Below are 7,054 nucleotides of genomic sequence, written 5' to 3'. Positions count from 1 at the left end.
TTTTTTACTTCTAGAAACCCACATTTATATCTATTACAAGTATTTTCATGTGATTAACTTTATTCTGAGTTTTTATTACATTATTATTATTATTATAACACTATTTATCAAACTTTGTAGAAACAAGGATGCAACTGATTGAGACGTCCCACCCTTCCTCTGACTCTGCACATTTTCACTTCTGCTAGTTATTCACTAGAGGTCAGTGCACACAAGCTTTGGCCAGTGGAGGAATATGTTTGTTTGATTCATTGAACAAACTGTTGTTACATCATTTTTTTATTTTTTTATTTTTTTTATTGCTACCTATGTCATAACAGTATAAACTTAATCACATATCTATCATTTTATTTCCTATTTATTATTGTTTCCATGACGATTCAGGTCCAGTACACGTGTCGCCGACACATTCCTGTGGCTCATATTCTTGTAACCATGACAACGAAGGTCTGCTACACCTGCCGTCAGTTCTGCCCACATGACCCACGTGGTGGTTCAGGTTGGAGGCCTCGCTGACTGAGTAGAACATTTATATTTACATGAACTCAACCAGAGAACATTAAAAATAGTTTCCTTCATGACTTCTTCATGGTTTTCCTTTTCTGTGATTGATTGATTGACTTTACTGTAAAGTTTGTTTCACCCGTTCAGCTCGGATTCACTTTGACCTTTTTTTCAGTTTGGAGAATTGATAGAAAATCTGAAAATATCTGTTTGGTGTGACGGGCCTTTGACCGTTCGGCATTCCTCTTCCCCCCCCCTTATTTATTTATTTTTTTCATTATTATTTTTTACCATAATGTTACACATGGAAGAACATAATATACATAAATATATATATATGTATATACAGACATACACATACTTGACACTTGTTCACAAACACATCCTAAACGTATATATGTACTATACATACATATATATGCACAAAAAGGAAAAAACAAACGAGAATAATTAGAAAAGAAAAAGAGAAAAAAAATAAAATATTTATACATAATATCCAAGAAAAAGAACTCATTTGCTTTAAATGTTTTAAAAAAGTTAGTTTGATTTGATTTTCATTCCTGAGTTTAATTATAATCAATAATAATTAGTTTATGTAGTTTACTGGTACTGATTCTTGAACAAATTAAAGTTGTAATAATTCTGTCGACAACAATTAAACAATATACAGTTTGTCAAATAAACCTGTGACCTGTCACCTCAGGGTTAAAGGTTGTGTCCGTGCAGACTGGACAGATTCTGACAGAATGAGTCTAGCCAGTGAATGAAACTGGATATTGTTCTTCTTGACACTGGAGATGGAGGATGGATTTTAAGAGGGAGGTCCCATGGGTGCAGGGGATCACACACATACACACACACGAGGTTACATAAGGAGCACACCTTGCTTTGACTTCATGCAAAGGTTCGTGGTGTTGGACATGTGTGGTTGTTTAATGAACACGCACACAAAGTATCACGTAAATGATTGTCATTAAAATAATCTATTGTATAAAAGTCCAGGGAGGAAATCAATAAAATGGGAACCGAAAGGCAAACTGCTGAGTTTGGCTGGAAGTAAGTTTTGCTCCTGTTTGTTTGAGTTTCATCCATATTATCATTCTCTTCTTTTATTACATTTTTGTGGTTATTGTTTCCCAGTGAGGCCTCAGACCCCAGAGACACAGGCACTAACACACATCAGGTACATCGCTGCATTAGCCTCTTGCAACCTGGCTCTCATTATGCAAATGCATGTGGCTTGTGTTACAGGCAAAGTGCTTTAACTTCGCTGACAATGTGTGCGTCCACATATTATTCCTCGACTGCAGAGGAAAGTGCTCATGGGAATCATGTGCAGTTCCTGCTCGTAGCCAAAGAAAATAGCTGCAGGAGAATTCCCCACAGGCCAGCTCGTCTAATTTGGAACAGATCGGCACAACTTCTGTTGCAATAAGAGTCCTCTGCATGCAAAGCGTACGGTTAGTGCACAAACACTTTGGCAGCCGCGCTCGAGGTTCTGACCCAAAATGTTGAGAAACCAAATATTTTTGTCTCCAAGTGAATTTTTTAGCGTTTGACACTGAGACGACACTACACTCTTAAAAACAAGTGTTTTTTTTGTTTTTTTTACCACAGTCTCTTTAAACTTGAGCAACCTGCACCAAATTAAACACACACACACAGAATCTGTCCCATTAATCATCGAGGGCTTTGTGTTATTTCTTGAGGAATTCACAGACATGTTGAAAAACGAGTGTGCCCCCTTAATTGAATCCACTCCAGAATTTACTGGATTCTTTATTATACCACACCCTTCAACCAAGTTTCAGTCAAATCGGTGGAGGAGTTTTCCGTAAATAAGCACATGTTTTATATATAATAAACGTATTTTTATAAGTTAAAAAATTAACCTGTTTCATTTGCTGGGTTCTTAATTAACTTTTTATTCTCTAGATTCTATGAACAATCTGAAAATGTCTAAGTGGGCGCAGGATTTGATGGAGCCACCTACTGTGTCTCCTGAGGTGAAAAAAGTAAAGGAAACCCTGGTTTTCTGAGTTGTGGTTTTTTCTGCTCCTAATGAGGTGACTCAAATCTAAACTCCTATCTGTGCCACTGTTCCCAAGTTTTCCTGAGTCAGCCTCTGTCCTTACTTGCCTTCCTCGTTGCTGCGCGGCCCTGAGTGTGTCATGCACAACCCTGTAGTTATGGTTATGAAGACATGCAGTGGACGGCGCTGTGTGTGCTGCAGCTGTGCCGTGACCTCTGAACCCAGCCCGACCACGTCACTTACATTACTGCACCGTAACGTCATTTATAGGAGCGAGTGAGAGGAAATGCAGAACGTGACGTTATGCAATGTGGCACTTTGTAGTTTAAAGTCACATTAGGAATGTGTCACAGCAGAAGTCAGGCTGTGTCACATTTTAGACTTCAGCACATTCTATAGTTAGAACAGCCTCAATAAAAAAAAAATGTAAATACTGAAAGTAATAGCAGGACATTTTGGGAACTGTTCCCTGCAACATGTTAATTGGCATCACTTTAATCACCTTTGGACAGAACTGTTTCCAGCTCTATCTAGATTTTGGGCAGAGTACTGGCTGCTGGCGGAAACTTGTATTTACTGTACTGACGTAGGAGCGTATCACAGAGCAAAAGCAAATAACAGTACGTTTGTGAAATGATGAACTTTTCCCGTCAAACCCTTTGACCATCCAACTTACTGCAAAAGATGTATTGCACTTACAAAAACAATAGAATGAAATCACACCAGCAGCGATTCATCAAGTTAAATCTTTACAAGACCATTTTCACAAATCACACTTTGCCTCAGAGGGCTTAACGCTCTCCAGACTACAAGGTGTGACGTCCTCTGAGCTTCACCCTCGACTGGAGAGAGGAGAAACAGAGAAAAATAAATAAACGCTGAAACCTCGGAGAGAACCACAGGACGCTTAGAACTTACACGTGCAGGAGATGTCACGTGACACAAAGCATGTTAACAAAATAAAAGAGAGGAAATGTCTGACGGATGAAGGTTAGAGCAGTGATAGAGGTGTGGCCAGTAACAATCGTAACATGTTGAGGTGTGTGTGTGTGTCTGTCTGTCTGTCTGTGTGTCTGTGTCTATCTGTCTGTCTGTGTCTGTGTCTTCTGTCTGTGTGTCTGTGTCTGTGTCTATCTGTCTGTCTGTGTCTGTCTTCTGTCTGCCTCTGTCTATCTGTCTGTCTGTCTGTGTCTGTCTGTGTGTCTGTGTGTCTGTGTGTCTGTGTGTCTTCTGTCTGTGTCTGTCTGTGTGTCTGTGTGTCTGTGTGTCTTCTGTCTGTGTGTCTTCTGTCTGTGTCTGTCTGTCTGTCTGTCTGTGTGTCTGTCTGTCTGTCTGTGTGTCTGTGTCTATCTGTCTGTCTGTGTCTGTCTTCTGTCTGCCTCTGTCTATCTGTCTATCTGTCTGTCTATCTGTCTGTCTGTCTGTGTCTGTCTGTGTGTCTGTGTGTCTTCTGTCTGTGTCTGTCTGTCTGTCTGTGTGTCTGTCTGTCATGAAGTCTGAGTTTACAGATGTGTCCTGGTGTGACTCATGAGTGCTTATGTAATAATGTAGTAACGACTGTAATGAGTTCTCTCGGGGTGGACTGGTGAACACGCTGCTGTCACCTTGACACAAGATGGTCCCTGGTCACATCATTAGAAAGACCACACCCACCGTAACCTCCGCCCTCAGTCTGATCTGTTCCATTTCATTTGTTCGCCACCGAATCACAACCTGTGTTATCTCTCTCCATCAAGTGAGAGACACAGATCCCACGCTGAGCGAAGGTTTTCGGATTTCGGGCGGGTTTGAGCAGTCGTGAGAACCAATGGAAGAGCAAGTGCACCAAGACTCCGCCCTGTCACTGTTTCCCTGCGGATACTTGAGAGTTTGGTTTTGTGTTTGCACAGGTTTTCACGTGCACACATTTTGGGTCTACATAAGCATTTCTTTCATTTTCTAAACGACGATCCCCGTTTAGAGTCAAATACGCTGTGTGATTGACAGCTAGTACCGTGCAGATCGCAGGTGTAGATGGGGGCGTGCAGCGTCAGACTCCACCCCCTGCTCCTCCAAATATGGTTACTTCTGGTTTCCAAGACAAAATGCAGAACTCATAACCTGGAAACAGCAGCTCGCTAACTTTCCTCCAGGAGCCGCCTGAGGAATCCACTGCAGAGATTCTGCATCAGTGTAAGAATCCACTGCCAGACATCATGTGTGGAATGTGCTGATGATTTGATTGTGAGCGATCCTCCCTCACCACCTTCTTCCTCTCCCTCTCTTTTCTTTTCACCTTTCCCCTCCACCCTCTGTCTCTGCTTCTCCTCTCTTCTCTCACATCCATCATCCCTGTCTCCACACTTCCTTCCTCCCTTTCTCTCAAACTCTCTTCTCTTTTCCTCCTCTAACTACATTTCCCTTCTTCTTCTTCTTCTTCTTCTTCCTTCCACATTTTCCTTTCAGTGTCTGTCTTTCAAATAAAACAGCAATGTACGTTGTTATGTCCAACCGAGAAATTCAAATTCCTGCAGCATACCAGCACAGCTTAACATTCTCTCGGGTTTGGATCTCCCCATTTCCTCTCCCTTCTCTCCCCTCAGCCCGTCTCCCACATACTCCTTGCTGTCCCGTACCCTGCTGTTTCCTTCTTCTGCTTCGTTTGCCTCATTTTTCTCATCATTCTGAGGAAACAGTGTCACTTTGTGACTTTCTTTAACACATTTACAGCCGAACATTTAAAGACTTTTTCATGTTGAATAACAGAAACATTAAGATCCTCATAATTGGTCCATATGACCAGAACCAGAGGGTTATGCCAAAACCACGCAACTGATATCCATGAGATTTTGTTTAGGGGTGTGGTATGACCCAAGAAAGAACCCTTCCAATTTCTGGCAGATGCAGGAATTTGTTTTCATTTACTGTAACGTGACAAGATAGAGAATCAGCCCTCGTGGAGGAATGCCCTCTCTGAGCACCCGTCTCATATTCCTGCTGGATTTCACTGTCCTGCAGCAGAGTTGAGAGTCTCTCTCTTGCCCTCGGCTTGTTCAAACTAAAGCTAGTAATGAAATCACATTACACCAACCCCGGTATAGCTTTGCTGGTTACCTTTCAATTTTCAGAAATGATGTTACTGATGACTTTTCATGCCTTGATTTGCCTGAAGCAGCTTCAATTTCAAATCGTTTTACCATACATGTGCAAGCTCTATGAAAGATCTATGAAATATTCCCTAAATAATCATTGAAAAGGTGAAACAGTGATGAAAAATTCCTGGATCTGCCCCCAACACATTTTATTGGTTCTTTATTGGCCCATCCTCCGTCCTTCCAGCAAGTTTCATGCAAATTTGTTCAGTTGTTCTTGGACAGCGGCAAAAACCTCCTTGGCAGGAACCAACTGGTCACTGACGACCTGTTTAACTTTGTGCTAAATGCTAACATCAGCAGCATATGCTACCATAGTAGAAGTCACCAATCGTTACTATTATGAATTTCTAGCAACAGATCGTGTTGATGTTGAGAAATAAAACTGGATACTGTTGAGGTATTTTACAGCCCCATGCTGGTCACTAGGGTTCATCCTCTGGGCACCCCGAATGTTTGCACAACATTTAATGGTCCATCAGTTGTTTTGGTGATATTTCAGGCTGGATCAAGTGTCGTGGCAAAAAAAAGCTTGCTAATATTATGACGTGGTGAATTCTGTCTGCCCAGAAAAACAGGTGTTATTTAAATCCTTATATTGGATCAGGAGGCAACATACTCGACATAAGAGGTTTTCAAAGTGGGAGGGGGTCTCTGCCCAGTTTCAGTGGAGGCTCAGGGAATCAGAGCGAAAAAACTGGACATTTGATTACATCATTATTGAAGGTGTCAATGCAGGTTTGTGTTTTTAGACCTCTGTAGGCACAGTCCTGTTGTCTGGGCTCATGAACACTGTCGGTCAGTGAGTGATATGGTCCAGTAAACAAGGTTAAACATGAACGCAGCATTGGCCAAATCAATTACACATTAGGAGTTCATGTAGAATGACCTAAATCTGTATTTGATTTCAGATACAGTAGTTGTAGGGAAGATTGTAATTAATAAATATCACAAGAAACATTTTTTTATGTATGTATGTGTATTTTTGTACTTTGTATGTATTCAGTGTATTCAGAAATCATCAAATAATGTGATCAGGACAGCACAGGCATCCACAAAACACGTGAACTAAACTTAGTCTGAGGGGAGGCTCACGGTCTCAGACTTATTATTCAACTATGTATATCTAGAATACTCTGCGTATACATTGCAATATTCTCTCTGTGTAATAAATGTGGTTTAGTTTGTACAGTACGTGGGTTAATAGATGTAATGAAAAGCTCTTGGTCTCTGTGTGATTACAGTAAGAGGTATTCTTACAGCGCCTAAAGCCACGGCTCCAGAGAGGCCAATAGGATTATATTCACAAAAGTCTGTTCTTTCTCTCACTTTTCTTGCTGTCTGAGCCTCTCTCGCCCTCCCATGAGCTCCGGCTGCCGCTTGTCTA

Source organism: Paralichthys olivaceus, chromosome 7 (assembly GCF_024713975.1).
Source record: "Paralichthys olivaceus isolate ysfri-2021 chromosome 7, ASM2471397v2, whole genome shotgun sequence".
Classification (NCBI taxonomy): domain Eukaryota; kingdom Metazoa; phylum Chordata; class Actinopteri; order Pleuronectiformes; family Paralichthyidae; genus Paralichthys; species Paralichthys olivaceus.
This window is presented reverse-complemented; position numbering follows the sequence as displayed.